We start from the raw sequence: 24,418 nt of genomic DNA on the forward strand, positions 1-24,418 counted from the left end.
TATCAGAATTTTCTCTGAACCAAAAAGATGTTTTCTTGATAATGTCCTTGTTTTCAATGGGTTTAGCGGTTTAGACATAGGTGTGAAATTATACATTATTTCATATCAATGAAATATGCATGACAAGCAAAACAAATAATTTTTTACACATTTCTATGTGTGCATCTTTTTCTCTGAAAGCATCAGACAAACCATGCATATCTCTTTGACCAGGAAAGAAAATCACCAAGGTTGAGCCAAGCTCTGCCTAAGTCTTACCTGCCAGCTCAGTCAAGATCCAAGGGGTTTTAATCATCCACATATTAGCTTTCAATCCACCAAAATGCTGGACCTGCAAATAAAAGAGGATAAATGTAAGCAACCTTTAAAATAGATTTGTAGCAATACAGTTTCTGTCCACTCCATTCCCCGGGCTCCATGGAATAGAGTCCATGAATAATGCACATTTTTGGAAAGATCATGATGCATCTACTCAGCTACCAAAAATGCAATTTTTTTAAACCCCCAGGATAGAGTACACCTAATTCAAAATTCTCTTTACTGTTTCTAAATAATCATTGAGTCATCTTGTTAGTTTTCCTTTCAACTACTTCCTCAGCACTCTCTGCTGATGCTGATATTTTAGTACCTCTGAGACCCTCCATCTAACAAGAGGGACTTTATAGTATGCTACTGTATGTCGGAAGAGCTCATTCCTCAGGGACGACGGGACAGTCAAAGCCATAAAACTTCACAAACACACTGCAAAACACATATGCACACAGCACACACACAAACACCCAGAGCCTGAACACACAAACACGGACACACAGAGGACAGACCCTGTTGAATAAATTATGGGGGACAAAAGCAAATGGAGATAAAGCTCTCCATCCTGCATGGCATCCATTAGTATAGTGCAGGAACCCTGAATCTAAATAAGTGTATGTTTGATCAAGTGGGTTGTTACTACAGTAACAGGCAATCATAACAGCCATTCCTGATTAAAGATTTCTCATTTACACAAAATTGCCAGTAAGTATGGTCTCTGTATTACGGTTACATTGAATCCAAAGACATACCAGTTAATAGCCACAAAACACTGCAAACATAGAGATGTCTTTCTTATATTTAATGCAAAGTTAAACTGAAAAGACTAGAGCAGAATAGAATGGACATCAATGAGTTATATACAGTTTAATACAATTGAATACATTTAATAATTATAACAGCAATAATAATAATAATTTCCCCCACTAGCCCCAGAGCTTTTTGACAACTGGCAATTGGCACAGATTTGGTGATCTTTGGTGAGTAGGTCTATTTATAGCAGATGTAGTTGACTCAAAATAAACTCATCGAAAGGAGGGGAGAGGTGACTTTGCACAACAGTGTAGCTCACGGAAGAAAAAAGGAACCTGAATAGTTTAGCACTCATGAACATGTCATGAATCTTGATGATATGTAGGAATATAAATAGAATATCATTTATCATCAATAATAAAAGTATACCTCAATCCAAGTCTATAGCTGTAAATAACACATATGTGTTTAAAATCGGTAAGCAATGACAAGATCCCTTACTGGAATAAGTAAGTTTATCAATAAATATTGTAACACAATTAGTTGAGGGAGAAGTATTCAGTGCTATCTGTCTTAAACTTTGCTAAAAATGACCAATTATGTCGACAAAGTAGATGATAGCGATGATGGATATGGACTATGTGCTATAATCATTATCACTGTTGTTATTATCAACAACATCAATATTGTAACCACCCTTCCACCCCCACCTTCTATCCTCCACAGAGAGCACAGAAAACGACTTCTGACTTTCCTCTTCCTCTGACAAAGATCTACATTATTACATTTTTAAAAAGCTCTTTTCGTCCTGTATTTTAAAAGACGTATGTGTTTTTTTCTAATTAAGAAAAAGGTCTGGTCTGTTAGAGACAGCTGCGACTTTGATGGTGTTTGGACATTTGTAGGATAAGAAAGTATGATGTGTTTCTTCAGTCAGTATGCTATATTTTGTAATTTAACTACAAGGTAAGAAATAGCAACCCATGGATGATCTAGAATAATAGAATAAATGCCAAGCCTTGAAAATGTATCCCCAATGTTATCAAAATTATACATTGTTATTTTCTAAACATCGTTATACAGTGTGTTATTTAAAAAAAATGGTCTAAACAGGTAAGGATAGTGACAGTTTGCAAATAAAAAATAGCTAATAAGAAAAAAACAAGGTAAAAATGTAGTCTAATACAGACAAGCAGCACTAAGGTGTTGTAGTTAAATTAAAAGGAACAACACTTATTTGTACCAGATTAAACCCATACTCAGCCTTAAAAAAAAAGAAAACAAGCCATGTAGCCTAACAAAGTCTTACTTCACTGTTTTCTGTCCAGGATCTCAGCATATTTTGACCAGCAGGTCACACTACATTACCCACTAGAAAAGACCAGAAAGGCATGTCAGGATGATTCAACTGACTACACATCCACTCGTTCAATTAAGGTCTTTGGTGGGGCTGGCCCGTGTGGTTTGCAGTGTGGTAAATGCATCTCCCAAAGGAGCAGTAAGTGCTGAAATCAGCTCAGCTGAGCCTTCCATTTGTCATTATCTAATGGTAAATCCATGTGTGTCTAGTAGAAGGCTCTCACCAACCAGTAAGTGACACTAAGAGAAAAAAAAGGAAAAAAAGAAAGAAACACATTGTATACACAATAAACACCTTTGTAAAAAATTTAATGTCTATAGACATGTTAGAGCAAATGTGTGCATACTGTTCCTCTTATATATTGTATTTTACTACTAAAAGCGGTATGATTATATCAAGAGTTTTAAAAGATCCATGAAATCTCTCAACTTTGCTTTGATGTGTTGTACAAGCACACATGGATTCCAAGCTATATTTTCTACTAAAAACAACAGAATGAGGAAGATAATGATGACGAGATAAAACAAATTAACAGACTTAAAAGTAGGCATTTAGATAGAATACAATTATCTGAAACAAAGAAAGCCATTTCATAATTCTCTCAATTACATGATCTGGGACTTAATTAAATTAGAATGTGACCAAATCTATGTTATTAATTAATACATGCCTCAGCTATGTGCACAGTTTGTTGGTAGACAATATAAGGGCTTACAGGCTTTTCTGGAAAATTCAGATTTTTTTCTCCATGTGTGTGTGTGTCAGTGTGTGTGTGCGTGCCTGTGTATGTTTGAATGCCTGTATGTGCTAGTACAGTTGATCATCACGCCTACTGACAACCAGACTTGCTTGAAATATGGTGTCTGATGGTATGATGTCATACTGCCAGATCTTCTTATCTGCAATTCAGAAACCGGTGCAGGATGAGGTCTGTCTATTGTAACAGAATAGTTTCATCTGTAGTGTTTTAGAGTGATGCAAAACATAGCTATTTTCAAGTCCAATAGAATTGGAAGCCCTGCAGGGCTGAAGGCTAAGAGAAAAATGGGATACATCACAGACTACAGCATGTAGCATTGTCCTCAACATATTATCCCTACAAAAGATTCACTGTAAAAGCATTATAATTTGCTGTTTAAAAGAAACACTTTTACAGACCTTGGTTAGCACAACAGTTTGAAATGCTGCTGAACCGAGGATGCCGCACAGGAACTCGTTGCAGAGTGGAATTACTGCAATCAGGGGAGATATGGAATTAATATGTCTGATTAAGTGCCTGACTAAATTAGCATTTGGAGTCCAAAGAGATTTCAAACACGAGGGGAGGGATGAGATATGTTCTGAGAAGAAGAAAGGCTGACAGATTGCACTATACAGGATAATAGAGTAGCTAAAACAACAAGACGGAGGGAAATGATAGAAGGAACAGTTACGACTCTTGGTTTTACTCAGATCAGTCGTTAAATAATTTTAACAAATAAAAAAACAACAACAGAATTTTGTTTTCTCCTGATCTGCTTGCGGAATGGATTCACACTCGCTGCCTTATCTTAGATTTTCACCAATACAGAAAGCAGCTGTCAGTTGTTCATGATGTGAGAGGTAATTGGTTTGGCCCCATCAAAAAAATTAGCGCCTTCAAAGACACTATGATCTGTTTTCATGTAGACCCAGTAATTAGGAACTGAATGACTACATGGAGATGGTTATACTTAGAGAACAAAGACATTAAGAATTAAAAAATGTGAGAAGTATTTAGAGACAGGCAAATAAGGACACAATACCAACACTTATGAAAAAAAAAGGTGATGAAAAACAGAGGGAAAAAGTAGTACGAGGAGATGAATGGAAGATGAAAGAGGAAACATGACTCGCCCCTCGGAGAGAGAGAGAAATAAGTTATCAATATGGTGTTTCTTCCTTAAAATGTCTAACTTGAAATTCTGGTGAAAGCCGGAGAAAAAGGCATGAGAACAGATGACGTCTTGATTAACAGAGGAGGCACAGCACAGTAAGCAAAACAGCATATGCAATGCAAATCTATTTGATCTGACACTGAAATTGAATCTGTGCGCGGTCCCTCTTAATTAACAAAAAAAAAGAGAGCAAAAGTGAAAGAGAATAAAAAGAGGACAAGATTACTCTTAAAAGAACAGAGTGAAGCGATCAAGGTAAAAAGCGCAGCCAAGGAATAAAATGCAAGGTAAGACAGAGAAATGAAAACCTTCGAGCAGGAGAAAAGGTGAATACAAATTAAGAAGAAAAGGCAAAGTGGTATGTGGATTACTTTGGGCAAATGAGTGATATATGAGCAAAGAGGGTGAGAGACACATGGGGAAAGAGAAGAGTGGAGAGCAGTAGAATTCTTATTATTTATTTCATTTTGTGGTGTGATGGCTGTTGAGAGAAGTTTGCTTTCATGACTTTGCACCAGAAAGGCTTTCTAAAAGAAAGCTTTCAATTCTTTTATATTCGATTCAGTTTTCTCTTACAGTTTGAATAGGTTTAGTCAACAAAACTCTGGTTAGGTGTAGGGAAGAATAATATCCACCCATTGTCTTAAACTGCTTGTCCAGCTAAGGGTAAAGGTATGCCGGAGCCCGTCCGAGCTGTCATAGGGGGAAAGGTGGTGTGCACCAGTTTATTGCACATCTAACACATAGAGACAACCGTTCGTGCTCACATGAACACCTGGGCAATTTAGCATCACCAATCAGCCTAGCATGCATGTCTGTGGGAAGAAGCCAGAGTACCCAGAGAGAACATGCAAACTCCACACAAAAAGGCCCAAGCAGGTTAATGGACATGTTTGTTTCAGTATATTTCCAGTCAGTGGGTTTAAACCAGGAATTCTCTTGCTGTGACAGCGTAACCACTGCTCCTACGAGCATCGTGCCAGAAAAGAGTCAATGTTAAAATCCAAATTTTCAGCAACATAAATCACATCTTAGTGAGTCTACTTGGCAGAAAACCCTGAAAGCAAACTTTACTTGTGGCACATGTGATGGTAATTCACCGCATGCGAAATGTACACCATACTTTTTGAGAACTAAACTTGAGCAGTTGTTGAAGTGAATAACATGCTCCGTGGCAAACTGACAAGTTGGAGTAATTTCCTCCATCTGTTCTTTTTCAGAAATTAAAAAGTGGACTTCAATTGGTGTCTCATTTGGTAGAAAAACAGACTTATCGGTACAGTCTAATTAAGCTATTTTATGATAGAATGATCCTGCTTGCTCTATCATTTTCGTTACACTGAAGATATGAAACTCTGAGTTTTAAATTTCCAAAGGCACTGACTTGTCTAATGTAATCTTGTTTATATGATCAAGGTCCCTAGAGTATGAGTTCTGTTCTTGGGTCTCTTTTATTGACTGATCTGACTATGATTGCACACATTGAAGTTGTTTAGCTGGTGTTTTCTGCTGCGGTGAGACAACCATTTCTACCTCCACACAGGAAATATTAATTTCAAATAATCAGACTCCATCACCAATTAGTTAGCATATTTTTTACTGACCTTGTAGCTTTTTATGCATATTTCTCCTAACAAGAAACCATAATCTGTGAGGCATATTGCACTGTATTTTGTTAAATATATTGTTGTTTCCAGGGAGACAAGTCCATTTAATTTAACCACCCCAATGATATTTTCTGTTATGTTACTCTCAAAACAACCTTTACATTAAGCTACTGTTTTCATCATCAAGTACTTTAAAGCTGCGTGGTGTTGTGGACTTCTCTAGAGAAGTGTGAAGGCTTTGGTATGTGTCCATGTGCAGAATTTTGTATTTCCCTTGACTTTTCAGCCATGTAAGAAAGATCCCAGATTCCGGTCCACAGGTTAGTATAACAATCTGTAAATGCATGCATCTCTGTTTCCACATACTAAGACAATTTTTCACCCACCTGTCTGAAAATCCACGTGGACACATTTTCACACAAAAGACTTGATATTAGACTACAGCTATAACCCATGCAACAGAGTGAGGATGCAGAAGTGTAGCTACCCTTCCCTGGTGGGCTCAGCGCTAGGCATGCTAAGCGGATTTACAGTACAATATCTACACCAAGCAGAGCATTCATTACAGGTATCAAGAGTTGAAGTTGATAATACAGTTAAGAAAGGAAATGCTGACATAGTATCAAAGAAAGGATGTAATATGAGTGCCAGATTATGATGTTGAACATTTTCATTGTAGACGGAGGCTACAACGGTGAAAGAGGAATAAGAGAAGAAGTGAGGATCTATAGATTAGAATATGACTTAATTTGTGTCTTCCTGAAGCCAAGTAAAGTGAGTGCATGAATCACCAGAATATGGTATTATGTTGTAAATGTATGTATATGCAATATAAGTGTCCATACAATATGTAAATGAAATTTACCACAAAATAGTGTTTACAAAATCCGCATCATACTATGTAAGTAAATGGTAAAGAAAAGAAACGCCTGGAGAAAAATGTTATAACCAATTAGGTTATAATTGGTTATGTTACTGACATGCTGCTAATTACTTATATTACAGGTCAGTAACATAACGTAATATGAAAAGAATGTCTTTAAAAGGCAGTTTTGCAGAAATATAGATGGGAAGAAGTTCAGCAGTCTGCAAAGAACAAAAACAAAATAAAAAAAATCTGTGTGTCTACATATTGTGGAACACTTCCAGAATAATGTTCGCTAACATTGTCAAGAGAGTCAGAGAATTTGGAGAAAATTCAAAAATTATGATCAAAGTATAGGTTTAGGACCCTTGCAAATCATTGCATTCTATTTGTATTAACAATTTTACATAGTGCCACAGCATTTTCAGAATTAGAGTTGCACCTTAACACATGCCATGAAACTGGATTGTGGAGTTTTATTATGCATGTAATACTTGAGAGAGTGCTTAAGTGGCAAGAAATGAAGGCAAAAATTAAATGTGGTCACTTTGTTAGTAATACAAGTTACTTTTGGGTGATGAACAAACTTATAAGTGAGATTTTTTAACATCTGGTGCATTATTGCATTGATTTGTAATGGGGAACAGTTTCTGCCCACAAAGAATCGACATGGTATGAACAGCATGTTAGGTCTCCAGAAGAGGTTTTCCAACACAGCTGGAGTGTGTTGTGATTCCTCCATCTTTTGGAAGTGCACAAAGCCAACATAAAAATCATTGTAGTTACTGTATTTGCATACACAACATACAACCATAATGTAACATAATTCCTAAACTAAGACTAAGACTAAAAAATAAAAATAACTATGGTTTCTTACTGTGTGTCCACAGATTGGGTGAATTGGTACATCATGCCATGTCCATGTGTGTGTTTTGATGTCTTATTGTAAATATTTTATCAAAGTTTTCCATACCTATGCTGTGGTCATGTAAAACTATGTTAGACTGAAATCACTGACATGCATGTCTGGTAGTGTGTGTGAAAAAAAAAAGACTGAGTTAAAGAGGGGTGACAGGGCGATAACTGTATGGAAAGTGAACACAGTTCTTGGGAACCCTCTCTCTCTCTCTCTCTCAGCAGAGAGGGAGGCCGTCTGAGGTTATTTATGTTTCATCTGGAGATGGAAGCTGAAGAGCAGAGGGGAGACCCCCCAGTGGAATTACTGACTGGAGATATACCCTCCAAGGGCTACAGTCTCTCTCTTCTCCCTCTTTCTCCCACTCCTGCTCACTTTCCATCTCCCACCTTTCTGATCTTCACCAGAGAGCTGCCACTGTCTCTCTGGGAGAAGGGGGAAGAGAAGAAGAAAAAGGGAAATTGCTCATTCTCAATGCCATCTTTTCCTGCCTCACAGTCAAACTCTATTCATCCCACACGCCTGTGGTCTGCAGAGCTTTGCTTGGCTTTGCTTTGCTCTAGAAGCACCAAGAAAGCTGAGCTGAGTTGTTCTTAAGGCTCCTCCCAGGTTTGTCTCCCTCTACGTGGGAAGCATAGCTTCTTATCCCAGCCCTCCTCATTAACAGCATTCCCATCACACACCACAGTCATTAAAAGAGCCACTTGTCCTCCTCCATCCCCCTTGATATTCTCCTTTCATCATTCAATTTCTGTTTGGATGAACTAGTAGTGTGAATGGCTGACACCTTTACTCCACCAGGACCAGAGTGAATTATTGGGAGGCAGAGAACTGCGGTTACATAAGCATCATAAAGCTACCTCTCCATGACCCGTTCCAGACATTCTGGTGTTACCATGGGAGGCAATGAAAATATGCTTTTTTGTTCCCAATTTCTCTTAATGAACAAAGGTGTCAAATGCGATCTCATATTCAGGTCATTTGGGAGGTTCTCCATAGCTGCAAGAAGTCAGGATGCTAAAAATACAAGTGCAGCAGAAAGTATGCATGGCAGCTTATACTTTGAGAGTGATTTGAGACAACCCCTTCCCCTTTCTATCATCCAGGGAAGGTTTCAGCCTTTATACAGTGCAAGTTTTGAGCAACTACATAATTAAGTTGACATTGTTGCTACAGCAAAGTGCTCCTTAGCAGTGACGCTCCCCTGTAGGAATTCTCACCTGGCGCTGGTGTGTGACCCCAGGAGTTTGCTATTTCCGTGTGATGCTTTTCTCTCTGTCGTGGCACAACACAATCCCCATCTACTGTCAGATTTCATAAGCTGGATGAAAACATAATGAGGAATGACGAACCATCAAATGCTTCTACATTTCTATGGAGAGAGAGACGACGGGTGTGAGGGACGGGGGAGATGAATAAGGGACCTGCTGCAAGAGTGGGGCTTGTATAGAAAGAGAGACTGTTCATTATTCCTCAAATAGAAACAAGCCCAGTCTCTGCTAATCTCCCTCACGACTGTAACAAGAAAATGGACTCTGCTTTCACTGCCTCTCAAAGCCACAAGCTAACAATGGGTGTAGAAGAAATCAAATTTGCACCCCCCAACCACCCACCCCCACCTGTTAACCTTCTTATTTTCTTATTTCTTTCCTCGTCTAGCCTTCTCTATGACTTCCTCCTTCTCCTGTAACTCTCCCCTGCACTCCATCCTCTGCCTAGTTAACTTCATTGGTCGAGGAGGAAGAATGCTGAGAAGGCAAGACTAAGAAGAAACGAGCATCAATTAGACTCTAAAGTGCACTTTATTTTTTGTCCCCGTATGCCAAATTAAATTACACTATAAATAAAAAAAGCGCAATGGAAAAGCAATGAACTTTAATTATCGAAGCAGAACCTCAGCATGGGTCATTGCTCACTACACTCCACATAACTGTGTGCTCCTACACTACACACGTTCTGGCTTAGAGCCACTGTTTGGATCTTCTCAGGGATGTAAATTCTGCAAAATGAGTCTTATTTTATAATCAAACCCGCTTGGTCACATATCACTGCCAGTCCATCATATACTGTCTTTCATACATCTGTTCATTAATTCAAAAATATAACCAGCTATTAACATGACAACAACTCATTTTGGTGTGTAGACAAGGTCAAGAAAACCTGCTAAAGTCTAAACTCTGCATCAAAACAGGGAATAAAGATGATTTAAGTGACTTTGAGTGCCAGCGGGCTGAGTATTTCAGAAATTGCTGATCTGCTGAAACTTTCTAATACAACTATCTCTAGGGTTTACAGAGAATGGGCCAAAAAAGCTAAAATATCCAGTAATCAGCAGTCCTCTGGGTAAAAATACCTTGTTAATTCCAAAGGTCAGAGGAGAATAGCCAAACTGCTTTGAGCTGATAGGAAGCACTCTCAAATAACCACTCTTTGCTTCTACAGTAAGCAGGAGAGCATCTTTGCATGCCTTGCATACAACACATCAACCCTTGAAGCAGATGGACTACAGTGTCCAAAGATTGGGTGCCACTCCTGTCAGCTGCAAAAAGAAACTGAGGCTACAATTCACTCTGGCTCACCAAAATTGGAAAGCAAAGTTTCGGACTGATCAGTTTCAATATCAGCTCTGAGATTATGATGGGAGGGTCTGACAACATAAAAATAACATAAAAAAAGAGTTCTGTAGGCAAAAGCAGGTGCAACCTGGTACTAGCAAGGTGTGACCAATGAACTGGCCGGATGATATTCTATGTCCATGTTGCTCCAGACAACCTTTAATTGTTCACACTATTCATGAAAGAAGTCATATGTAATTAACAGGTAAGTTACATTAAAATGTATGAAATAATAGGTATAATAATAATAATAATAATAATAATAATAATAATAATAATAATAATATTAAAATGTTACACTGAAAACCCCATGGCATTATTTTTTTTAAATAATCTTCTACTTATATTATATACATGACTTAATCTTCTTACCTACTGTGTCAAGACATGAGATCACTATGATAATTCATTCAGGAACGCTGGGAATGCAGAGGAAAACAAATTAAACATAACTAAGATGGTGCTTTCCACAACGTGGCTTGGATGGATGGGGTAATGTGTGTCTGTGGGGGAGCAAGACACAGAGAGTGGAGAGAACGTGCGAGACAGCAGCTGTGATTCCCCTCTATTTCAGTTTTGGGAGGGGTGCCAGGTCAGATGGCACTGCACAGCAAGACCTGCCAATGTTTTATCTTTATCTTTTTAAGTGAGCATTGTTGATTGTGTACCATCAACATATGACCTCGATGGAAAGTCAGCTTTTCATTTATATTTAAGCGGATTCTTTGCTGTGGTAAAATATCAGGAATAATCTAATTTAATAATCTAAAAATGGCAGCTTGTCAAGTCATCAGAAAAAAGAAAATGAACGTTCACCAGTCATATTCGGATTTTTTTAAAAAGTATTTAATTAAGTATAATTCATTTCAAAATGGCTGCTAAATAACAGGCTTGTGCACCAAATATCAAGGTAATGATGCGGGATTTTAGATTATTAATCTAGATACTCCATTATTAAAGTAATTTGGCTTCATCACTATGGAGCCCTTGAGGATATCAAGGACATCAACCAAATAAGAGCAAGAGAATTAAGGTAAGAGTAAGATGAAAGGATAAAATAGGCCATCAGTGTTGCACGTCAACAGATAAGATGAGAGGAGCCATTTCATTCCAGTTATTTTTTCAGTAAGGACCAAAATGCCTGAGATTCAGTAAGGGTTATTTTCATATTATTCTGATTTTTTAATGAATAGATATAATATGACTTGAAAGGTAAAATAAAGCTGTCTATTCAAATCTGAAAAACCATTAAAATGATGATATTGTCATGGCCCAAGGACTGTGTGCTGTCCCTGATATTTGACATTTAATGTTGATGTGTATCTGAGTTGGTTTTGATTCATATGTTTTGCAGGTTAAGTTTAAAAGGAGACTACAACGGGAACCATCCTGTTGCAGTCTCCTTGTGTTCTAGCAATGCTCAGACTCAGTTTTTTTGTACGATATAATAACTATTTGAAGATGGTTTACTATTCTATGCCTAGTTTTGAGGTCTTGGTCTTTTTTTTTAGCTTCAGGATCATCTTCCTCCAGTATTCCACTGTCTCAGTTGTCATGTATGTTAAAAGTCTTATCTTTTAGTATCTGTTTTTCGATAAATCCTTTTAGTGCATTGTGTCGGTTAAGCCCAGCCTCCCAACAGTTCGTGATATTGTCATAACTTTAAATCTATTCATTTTTGTTGCTGGACATGAATTTACAATTTTTTGTAACTATTTTTTTTACTATGTTCCTCAACACAAACTTTGTATATTATGTCCCTGAACACAACTCTTCATTTGGCTATTACACATTATTTATTAAGAATATATGACAAAAAAGCGGCAAAAACTACTTGATTACACCATTTCTTTTAAAACTATGCTTTTTTACAACTGGTTGACAAACTTTCCTCTTTCCAGTATTTTAGGGAGGATTTCAGAAGGAAGTGTTGAATTTTCAGCACAAAAGTTGTTTTCTCTGAAGATCTTGCCGCCGATCTTAATGGTGCTTCATTCACCTTTGTCCATAATTATTCCAAAATAAGGCACTTCTACTTGGCAAAACAATGATTAGCCAAATGGTTGCCCTTACATTCTTCAAAATAATAATAATAATAATAATTGAATACATATGAATGGACCTCTTTGTAATCATCAACATTTTTGATTAATAATTGTAATTTATTAAGAGAGAGTGAGACTATACTTTAAAGATTATACTTAAAATTAGTGTTTTTTTTTGATGAAGCTCATAGTTACGGTTAGATCAGGTGACCCTGAACCATCCCTCAGTATTTAGGTTTAAGTTGCTAGGGAACGTCTACACTAAGATGATACACTAAGCCTCTCACCCTTTTTCACTCCTTGCTGCATATCATTTAATTTTGTCTTCTCTCTCCAGAGCCTGGATCTGCTGGAGGTTTCTTCCTGTCAAAAGGGATTTTATTCTTCCCACCATCACCTAATGCTTGCTCATAGGGGATTGTCTTACTGCTGGGATTTTCTCTCTAATATTTTTGTAGAATATTACTGTATAAAATGCCTTGGGGGAACTGTTGTGCTTTTGCTTTATATAAATAAACTTGAATTGAACTTGAATTTGTATGTTGCATATTTACTGAGATGTAGTTTAACTAAAGTTGATGCTGTTGTGTCTGGCAGCTGTGTATAGCTCGGTGTATTTGTGTGTCAGGGAGTTAGTGGCTGTTCCAATACCTTTCATTTTTGTTCATGCAGTTTGTTCTTACAGGTTTTGTAATAGTTGATATTTTTTCTTTCATAAATATTCCACCCATTGTCTGTCAGAGGAGGTATGCCATTATGATTTACTAAACTAAGGTCTGACCTATAACCCAAATGGCTAGGTCATGCTTGATTTGAGAATGTAGCAACAAAATAAATGTCATCTACTAGTAGTAGTGGCTGTAAGATACACAAAAGGTGGGTCTTCAATTGAGATTAGGATGCTAAAGGCTAATTTTCCTGAGGTTAAAAGTAGTGTTCAAAGTCTTGTATTTTAATGTTCATTTTGTCTTTTGGGAACCGGTTGATCAGTTATTTCTTGTTTTGATATGGTAACCATTTGCAAGATGCATCAACAGAGTATTTATTAATTACAGGAATAAGTCAAACATCGTGCTAAACAGGATGACTGCCTGTGGCATTTTTACTTGATTGATAAATGACTCGAGCTCATTTGTAAAAATAAATAAAACTAAGATTCTCTTTATTAAAATTAAAATAATACAAAAAATTAAATAAGATTAATAAATAAAAGCACTGTGGTAATTCAGAAATATTTTTATTACAAATTTGCTAACATAGGTAGGTCTAGCTATAAACCGCTTCTTTACAAAAGGAAGTTTTAGTTTTGATGAATTCAAACTTTTTCAGTTTATAAAATAATAGACTGGCACATTTGTCTATCAAAAGTTAAATAATATGGCTTTGAAGTGATATTATCAACCACTGCTTTACAGTATTAACCAGATTTTGATTGGCTCTTACAAACTAATTGTAATAGCCAGTACTTAAGAACTAGTGCTATATAATACAAACTGAAAACCTTTTTTTTGCCAAAGAATGTATGACACAATTTTGAGTTCGTCAGATACAGTTCAACCACCAACCACTCCTAGGCACTTAATTACACATGAAGATCAAAGTCCTGAAAGAAACAGTTGAAGTAAAACTAGAAATCAATCAAATGACGCAGCCACCTCCTTACATATTCTCACTCACATACATTGCTCATGATTCCTTGAATTAGGCCCGTTACACAATTGAACTGTGGTGAATCATTATGCGTTAGTGATGTCTGTTCATGGTTTACATAACCAGGATTTAATAATAAAACAAGTGTGTGAATGCTCTCCCACAATACTACTGCTGCTCCTTGTCTAAGAAGCAGTACTTGGGTTTGTAGAGCTATTCTGAGTCAGGCAGAGACCTGTAGAAATACAGAATGAGAGAAAGAGAGAGCATAGAGAGATGAAATGAACCGAAGAAGTACATGGCTCCTGCCACATGCCTTCCTTTTACCCTGCAGAGTCTCAGGCATTTTGGTCACTGAGGTTTTACAGATGTAGAAATCTTTCAAGGGCTTGTGCATTCAATTTGGCATCAAAAAGCATGGATCAAAACAAGAGCGTATACAGTTTGTTTCAGATCTGCAAACAAGACAGGGTGAACCCTTTCAGTAGATACTGAAAGTGTATGCTGTACACAAAATTCAGAACCAAACAATCTTTAGCCTGTTTTTCTTTTTTCTTTTGTTTTTCATATTACATGACTGAAATATATCCTCGTATCACAGCAAGAGGAATTATAGGGAATGAACGTATCAGCAAGTATATTAAACAAAGACTTCATTTTCAATTATTGTCAGTTATTAACCCAACTGTCTGACAAGCCATGAATACAAAAGAGGAACAAATTAATGGAGAACCTGAATGCTTGACCCTCACAGTGAGGGGATCCGGTGATTCTTGTTGACAGCTGGGGGTATTTTACTGGCCCGTTCACAGGATCACAGAAAATCACCGATCGCTCAGAACAATCACTTTGTTCTGAGCGATCACGTTCATCTAGCGATAAAACATTTCTGTGATGGGAGTATTTTCTTCCAGGATGAGAATGCTCACATCCAAGGGGTTATAAAGCTCACAAAATGGTTTGATGAAAATGATGTCAATCACATTCCGGGGCATTTGCTGTGGGGGCTGTTATTGGCTGAAGTGTTACTTTCCTCCATCATCTTCAAAATACCAAATCAGGGAATATCTTTTTAAAGGGGGATGTTCCATCTTTCCAATAAAGTTATGGAAGCTTGAGGAATGAATGATGAGATACAAGTATAAGGTACAAAATTCAAGGCACTCTGGGAGCACACACCTTACTAAGGGACTTAATGTCAATTTCTCTTAACTTATCACTTGTGTGTATGTTAACAATGAACATAATATTGTTAATTGACAACACATTTTCCCCTACAGAATATTTCAATTCCCAGTTTTTCTGCCGTTTGCTACTACAGGATTAATTTTGGTTATGCTTCTGCTAAGAATCATGATCTAGATGTGATGTGTATATTTACATTAAACCAAACTCACAGTCTATCTATAATCCCCAAAAGTGCTTTTGTTTTCTAAACCTTAGAATGACAAATGGCCATCTGGATAAGAATCTCAGTGGATCTGTGGTTCAAGGTTTTTACAGTGGAATTAATTAAACCCAGTTCCTTCCCAAAATTACCCCAACAAACATCTTACTATGACAATAATGCTTGGGAGGGCAATTTAGCAATGCATGAACTAAAGAAATGACAGAAATCATTGCACACAGACAGCGTACACACCTATACACCCATAAAGTAGACAGTGTTTAGAAGTGAAGCCTGTAAGAGCAGATGCTTGCACACACACAGGCTCACTCTCTATGTTAAAAAGCAAAAAATATTAATTGAAAATCTCAGCTGTGTATTTTTATATTTTATATAACTTCTGACAAACTTGGCATCCCTAGGCCTTCGTTCCTGACAAATTACTGGCGGACAAATTACAGAGCTTCAGCTGGAAATGAACAAAAGCCCAACTGAGGGACACGCTCAGCTGGCAGACATTTAACTTTAGCTGGAGAACCCCCGAGTGTGTGTATGTGTGTGTGTGTCTGTGTGTGTTTATGTATGTGTGTGTGCGTAAAGAAGAGAGAGAGACTTCATGTTAGCAGTCACATCACATCACAGTTTGCAACCACATTGATTAAGAGAGTTACCATGCAGACTAATTTGGACATGGAGCAGACTAAACGGTTACTGGCAACCTCTGATTTTATGTGAGGACATTAGAACACTTTAATTATCTCACATCACCATAAATAATTTTTTCCCCTTTCTGTGCAGCTTTTATTTTTACTTTTTTAGTCATATGTCTAGGCATTAGTGAATAATGGATTATAAGCACATGTAATTTTTTAAATAAAGAAACAGCTATTGTGTGTATGTGTGTACATAGATCTAGTTATAGCCGTGGAATTGCTTGTCGGCATGTTTTGTACCACTGCATGCATGTGGAGCTTTTATTTGTTTCACTTTATTTGAGGATGTGGCCCTTTGGGACACTGAAAACAAATTCTATGTAAACTGTGAACTGCTGGGGGATTACAAGAGCCAAAGCCATCCATCAGAGCTGGACGTATCCTCCATATGCAAGCAAATGAATCAGAGCACGTGCCCTCCCACCGGATCCATGAGCAGAATAGGGTGCAAGGGTGTTAGGTGAGGTGAAGAAATGCCCTATAATAAGATGGAGATTAGAAAACCCTCTTGTGATGCTAGAGTAAAAGTTCAGGCAAATATAAGAATAAATGACAAATAAGGTCAATTAAATTGGCTCTGTGACAAAGCAAAGACAGCATTAAAACCCATCACGTCTTTTGAAGTGTATAGTGCTAAGCACAGTGTGGCTGTAAGATATCTAGTTATCCTTGAAAGGGTCTGTAATCACTGGAAGTAGTTGCACAAGACCCCACTCCACACAGCTGTGTATCACTTTTTGCAGCACTGTGGTACTGTCGTCCTCTAGGAATGATTAACCCAGAAGAGCTTAATATAGAAGGAGAGGAAGAAATAGATGGGATAGAAGGATGAGAGGGAAAGAGTGAGAGAGTGAGCAGGGCAAAGAGGACATTACTGAATTCCTTGGAGAGTCTACTCTTTACCTCTGCACATCATACCATGTTCACCACCGTTTAGCAATCTGTCTGCTAATTAATCATGCACTGTAATCAGTCAGATAGGTAGTGAAAAATAGTCTATGTTCATATGTATTAGGAAACAGGTACACAGAATAAAAGATACAGACTGAATGCCATTTGCTGTTTCAGTAATCTCATCTATAATTGCAATGTTAATGAAATCAGGCTTTGGCATTTACTTAGCTAGGTTCAAGTTGCAAAAATACAGTGCAGATGTCACTTTTTGCTTGGCACCTATGAGTTGTCTTTTGATGATGTACTGTGAGTTTGTTAGACTTAAAGAAATCAGACCAGTGAACAATGGCCAAGTAAATCTTTGATTCTGGAGTTTTATCATCTACTAGATGGGATTGGGTGCACTATTCATTATGCTGATAGTGATCTCCAGAGTGGTGGTAACACAGTCACTGGAGATGGATTGACTGCATTGCCATCAGGGCAAGAAATCATGTCTGCAGCTTTTTAGACTAATTTTGACATGGTGGCAAAAGCAGCAGGGGTGCATCCGACTCAGAACACCAGCCAAGCCTGCTAGCTCCCATACAGCCATCAGTGCTAATCTCCTGCTAAGTGCTAACAATAGCACTGATGTGCTTGCTTTATGGAGGAACAGTGCACCCCACAAGTCTGCCTTGTTTGCACGATGCCCCAGCAACCAACCATCTTTAACTTTCCCATTACCAAGGGAACAGTAGAGCTGAAATCAGCTCAGGTATTGTTGCTCTCCTGGAATAGCTGTGTGATTGAAGGCACACAGGTTACTGGATCTGCCATCACAGGCACCAGGAAATGAGGAAAATGTGGATAAACAGTTCTCAAAACCAGCTCCTTTGCATAAAGCACAATGAGATTAGTGAAAGAGAAAATGTGGAGCAGGATAGCGACGATAAGAGGGGAAGATATAACACTTAGTGTTTAGGGTATTTAGACTGGCAATAGAAGAAGAGAGTTTGGAAGAGTTCAACAAGAGTGGAAATGAATAGATTCCCTTAGACGAAATGAAAGAAGCACATTCCAAAATAATAAATCTATAAAGTAAAAAAAAAAACATACTGGGACATTTTGAATCGAATTATACCGATCATACATCGCATGGCTGTTTGTCAAGTATATGAAGTCAAAAGCACAGATTCTTTTTGATGTTTTCACTGAGAGACAGACATGTACCTGCTCTCATTGGTTGTTCACTTCATATTTCAGTAGAAGTTTGTCATGTTCACATTCTTGTTCATACAGTGAGACAATGCTCAGCTATCTGCCTGAGAAGCCTCACTACAGGGTAATAGAAATACTGCCTAAAGCATACTTTAATTGACAATTCACTATAAGTAACCTGGTTTTCTAAAAGAGGGTGACTGGTTTAAATAGACCTTCAGTGACTTTCTTTGTCCTCACACATCAGTCTGGGATCCTCCTGTAAATCCAAGCTACTACTACTGCATAACATAACGATGCCTTAGTAGGATTAGGCCTTGCAAATCTTGCAGTATTATTTCCATTTTATACGAAATACAATGTGCTGTTACTTATAGCAGCAACTCGGTTGAATACTAACTATATACTATAACCTAATAATGTGTTTCCCTGATATTTATATCTGCAGTTTAATGTCTTTGTGGGACACCTCTTTATTTACCTTCTCTAATTAGGACAATTACTGTATATTTATGCTAACCAGGATATGCCCCTCTCAAACACTCAGTAATCTTTCATATGTAAGCATATGTGGTCCACCACATTTCATAAAGACTTTAATCCTGTAACAGCTCTGGGCATTGAGTTTGAAACATGGTAAATCACTGTGGACCCTAGCTGCACTGAAAAGGCAAGAGCTTTACCGTGGTATATCAAAGTGCAGTTCTCCATTTTAACACACTCTCTGAAGCTTTCTTTCTTTCTTTTTTCCATTTGTATTTCCTTTTCCCACATCTTTAGGGTTTTCATAGACATAATATCAACTAATGTGTGAGATGTATGGCCTTATGTATATTTCTTTTAGAAATTGCAATTAAACTGTCATTTTAATGCAAATTTACTGCATAATCCAGAAGCATCATTATTTCTGTGACTTCCTTGATTGGGTAGAGAAGGAGAGAAGGTTTGCCTGATCTTGCTAAATTGAATGACAACCAAAGACACAGCTAGAGAAGGAGGGACAGCAATGTCAAACACAACACCAAGTTAGCCAGGCATCTGGTGAGTGGAATTAACTTGCTGTCTGAGTTCACAAGCAGGTCTGACACACCAAAAGCCACAGCAACCACACTCAGCACACATGACATGTGGAGTGAACAGCAGTCTTCTTGGCCAGTTACCCATTTTCAAGGTGAGGCATTAAACTAAATGTGTGATATATTTTACGGTCAAATAAAATAGATAATGCTTTGTCCCATGGACATTTTATCCAGACATTATGCCAAAGTACAATATACTGACCAATTTGTATTAAAGTATGCATTCAATCACTACTGATTGGGTTCTACGTAAACATATTTTCCTATATCCAGTCAAGCAGTTTTAGTGCCTAAAGCCAAATTCTAACCAATTAGAAAAAAGCAACAACATTTTTTTAAATTAAATTATTTGTGTGAGTGCAGGTTGAACATTCCCATAATAATGGACCTCATATACTGTAATATACCATTAGATATACGTGTTCAACCTTTGTAACTTCATGGGTTAAATTTATAATATAAATATGGAATTACATATTTCCCACAATGACACTAACACTCTTATGGAGTGTTCTTCCCAGTGAACTTGTCATTTATAGTGTAAATTCAAAAGAAAATGTGATAATATTTCCACTGGATCTATAAAATTCAGATCCTCAAAATCTAGTCAAAATCTGTCATCTGAGAAGCAAGGTTGAAATTTCAACAATCAATGAAACCGTTATTATGTGTAGTATTTTTTTATTTTGTTTTTTAGGTTAAGGTTATTATAAACCTTTACCACTAGGTACCAGGTCTTAGCCCCATCATCCAGATGGTGAAGGGATCCACTGAGCCAAAGAAGGAGTCCCACTGGGCTTGGTTAGCTTGTGGGACTCCGTAGGCAGCTGACAGGTACTAGCAGGTAGCTCTGGGAGTAGGTGAGGCAAAAACTCAAATGTGGGAGGGGTTTGATGGAACAAGACTTTCAGTCAGCCTCAAAGTGATTCTGGCAAACTATCAGGTGAAAGTGGTGCTCGACACACCCGGTTTACAGTGTGGGTGGGGTGCTTCTGACTTCACTGAGGATATGTTCATGGAGTGGAAGCATTACTTCTAGGCAATCTGCAATCACACTGATGCATGGAGCAGGCATCAAACCAGAATTTCTAGGTGGCGCTAAGGGGCAGGAAGCTTCCACCTTGGTGGCCTCAGAATCTTGTCTCTGTTTTTTGGAGAGATGACATGGTTGTTTTGGCAGGATTAAAAATGAGTCTCTCCAAGTCTGAGCCCAGATCAGGGATGAGTGGCTGTCCCAAGTGGAAGAGGTTAAGTATAGGGGCCTTTATGAGTGAGGGGAGAGGAAAGCATGATATTGAAACATGGATTGGTATAGCACCTGTATCAATGGGGACTCTTTATCATTCTGCAGTTGTAGTTTGTAGTTGTCGATTTACCCACCTATGGTCACAAGTGAAAGAATAAGACCATGGGTACAAGTGGCTAAAATGAGTTTTCTCTCAGGACACGGTGGAGAGATTATGTGTACCCCGGGTGAGCTGGAGGAAGTGGCTAGGGAGAGTGAGGTCTAGGCTTCCTTGCTTAGGGTGCTGTCCCTGTGATTCAGACCCGGATAAGCAGTAGAAAATGGTCTGATGATGAGGTTTTACCAAACAGCTGTTTCCACTGCTGCACACTACTGTTTGCCATCGATGAACAAGCAAGCAAATGCCCACTTGGAATTAGCAATAATAAATCTACCAGTAAATATACATACTGATACAGTATGTGTTTTCAGTCGTTATCAAACTATGTTTCTTTTTGTTATACATTGAATTCATAAGGAGAGACCCAGTGTCCCACTTCATGTTACTGTACCTCTGTAGCACTAAAAAGGGTGAAAACAAGACACTTGATATGAAGAAAGAAATTAAAATGTTCCTGACGTACAGTCGCTTGACAACACTGGATAAAAAATGCTTAATTTAATTCTAAAAGTTTATGCAGAACTTTCTTATTGAAGCATTCAAAACAATATAGTCCTTGTTACCATATTCCAGCATTTTTCCGTCGGTTAATTTGGATTAAGGTCCACTTCACAGAGGCTGTAATCACAATGCAGCTGATCCTTTGATGTTGTTACAAATGAGTACAAAAATGGCAGAACAGTGTTATGAAGATTTGTTCTCCTATTTCACTAGTGAGAACACTGTATCTCCCCTAAGTCAGTGAATCTCGTTTTCTTCAGCATGATGAAATCCTCCATTGTCACGTTAAATGAGAGGATCGAGCATCCGAGCTTTTTGGGTTGAAAAAAGACTTTCTCCTGTTTGCCCAGCCATCCATTGAAGACTATTTGCATTTTTGACATTTATGGGTGTCCTTCCAACACTTGCAGTATAATTGATGTGACTTATACAGCTCATTTACAGATTGATAGCTGCCATTCTTAACTGGATATAATGAATACCTCATCACTGCACAAAAGTTACTGTGCTCTGACTTTATGCCAGAGACTCCACAGAGCCACTTTCATTCTTCATTAAAACCTAATTTGTCTTTAGAAGACAGAAGCCTTTTTAACACCCCCTGTTTTTATGCATCACTTTAGTCAGTACAAGGAAACACAATTTGCCATTAAGGTTCATCATTCAAAAATGAACACTGAAATGAAACTAAAGAAAGAATTCCAATTAAGAGAGAGTCACGTAGGGCAGGGTGCTGTGAAGTTTGAGGTTGATTGTCCACAGTACAGACAGTGATAAGGAAATAGCAAGACAGCAGTTCATGACTTATACATTCTGCATTTACGGAACTGCTTTGTCCTTCAAAAGACCTTGTCCTGTTATAGCAGTCAACCAGGCATGTCTGCTGTGATCTTATCCAGAGTACAATAGGAAGAGCTTGTTTCTATTCCACTTCCTTACTGAAGGGTTTTAACCTTTTTCGCTGTAAGGGGCACCTAACATTCATATGACCTCTTTTAACTACAAAACTCCACATTCCAATTCAAGCATTGCAAAATGAAATAGAATAGCAGAACTGTGCCTTGGAGCAAAAAAAAAAAAATGCAATATGATGGCTTGGACATGATAGGGCCTTTATAGATTAAAGAAAGAGGTAGAGATGAAGCTAATGAAAACAGAAAGAAACTGACTCGCTTTTATGCTCATGCATGCTTAGTGTTATGCAAATCCAGACCATATCAGTGGGGGTGGGGAAGAGGAATGATTGCATGCCAGTGACCATAGGCGTCCCACCTGTTTCATCAAGCACAGAATATTCTTTTAACCTGTCCACACTGTCCTAAAAACAGTAAGTCTCCCGAAGGGTTTTGTGAGCCTCTGCTAAAAAAAAAGGTTTATTCTGGATTTTGTTTTGAAACGCATGGTTTAGCATAGTCCACCTGATTTCAAGTCTGTTTCTCCATCATCTTTTTCAGTAATTTTGCACAAAGAGACATACTTGTGGCTCAATATTTGTTTGCAAGTCAGGTGGAGATTTGAATCCCTATCACTTTTTCCTAAAAATAAAGTTGCAAAGGAGGAAACCCAAATCAGTGAAGCAAGGATAGTGCTTTCCAGAAACACAAAAGGATCAAGTGAAGAAGAGCCGTACGCAGTGATCGACCTTTGTTTCCAACACCCACGCTTGCATCAACACAGACATACAAACACCATCGTTTACACACACAAACAGACACACACTCATAAACCTCTGTACTATGCAGCCCCAGAGAGAAAAGGCAATCCTCACACCTAATGAATATTACAATGAGCTGGATCTGGGTCATTAATATGACACAGTCGTTACACTGGAGCCCAATTAGCAGTCAACATAGAGCCTGGAACGTTCCCCTGTTACTATACATAATCACTATATCACTGTGACAGACTCGGAGCAGGGAATGATCAAACCACAGTCACATACAAGGAATATCAGAGACTCTTCTATGGATAGCGCGACTCGATGAGGAGGTCACAGCTGTTTCATAATATTCAAACAAACTAGAAAACTAGAAATATTACACCTGAGTTCCACATGACACAAAATCCTCCATTATAAATAATATCACATATTATGCAACATCGTATGCTGTAAAATGAGTATCACCATTAAAACTTGATGATGTTTGACAGTAGATTACTTATGATTCAGCCCAGTGTGGGAGTTAGTAGCTTAGAAGTGTAAAGAAAAATCTAAAGTTTAAAGGAAGAAATATATTCCTTAAGCTATTTCACAGAGATCTGAGACAAAATTCCTGAGATCCAACCCACTTCTGTGCAGTTATGCTAAGTGGCAATTCAGTAGCAATAAAAATATGACAAACACTTAACAAGAACTTTGTTGTCTTCTGTTATGTGATTCCTAATAGGCTTCCCATCTGCAAGCACTGACACAAAACAGTTGGGTGTATTACTGCTGGGAATTATGTCTTAGTTTCTGTTATGTGGACACAAGTACAATTTTTCAGTCTGAGTGCCCAAAAGGAAAATTACATTCCCTAATATTTCCAGATTCCGCTGTAGCAATGTGATTTATCAACCTGTCTATAACCACCTCACGTGATGCATTTAAAACTGGCAGATATTTTTTTCAGATTGGCAGCTGCCAAATGGCTCTTTAACAAACATTTCTTTTTTTTAAAAACAGCTCAAAGAAAAACTCTGTGCAAGGAGTTTTGCTTTTGGCTTTTCTCTCTATGACTGCTTAGACCAATCAGTTTAATTTTGTGTTTTTATCCATTAGAATTACACCCTGATGTACAGATAAACACGAGTCATTCATAGAGAACTTTGTTGTTGTTATGTATTGCTTTTTGGTTTGTTTGTTTTTTACAGCTCTCCAATTATCTTTATTGATGAGTTGTAACCAGGAAGAAAATAATTGTCTCCCAGTCTTAATTCCTGACAAACTGACAGTTTGAATGTTTAAGGGTTTCATTTCATATGTTTAGAATTAAACATACTACTTGTAAATGGTAAATGACCTGTATTTGTATAGCGCTTTACCAGTGTTGGGAAGGTTACTTTTAAAATGTATTCCATTACAGAATACAGAATACATGCCCCAAAATGTATTCTGTAACGTATTCCGTTACGTTACTCAATGAGAGTAACGTATTCTGAATACTTTGGATTACTTAATATATTATCATGCTTTTTACAACAACGTGAATGTACTATTGCT

The 24,418-nt window shown here is 37.7% G+C and overlaps 1 protein-coding gene across 2 annotated transcripts in view; it reads right to left on the reverse strand.

Moving 5' to 3' along the window:
• LOC102202005 (leucine-rich repeat-containing protein 4C) overlaps positions 1-24,418 on the reverse strand; it is a 46,952-nt gene that overhangs the window by 13,241 nt on the left and 9,293 nt on the right. For both annotated transcript variants that reach the window (XM_005737660.2, XM_005737659.1), the window contains exon 2: positions 259-331. The gene's annotated coding sequence lies outside the window, so the exon portion shown is untranslated. The remainder of the gene's footprint in view (positions 1-258; positions 332-24,418) is intronic.

The sequence above is a fragment of the Pundamilia nyererei genome, unplaced genomic scaffold, assembly GCF_000239375.1.
Source record: "Pundamilia nyererei isolate P.nyererei 1_Seehausen unplaced genomic scaffold, PunNye1.0 scaffold00078, whole genome shotgun sequence".
NCBI lineage: Eukaryota > Metazoa > Chordata > Actinopteri > Cichliformes > Cichlidae > Pundamilia > Pundamilia nyererei.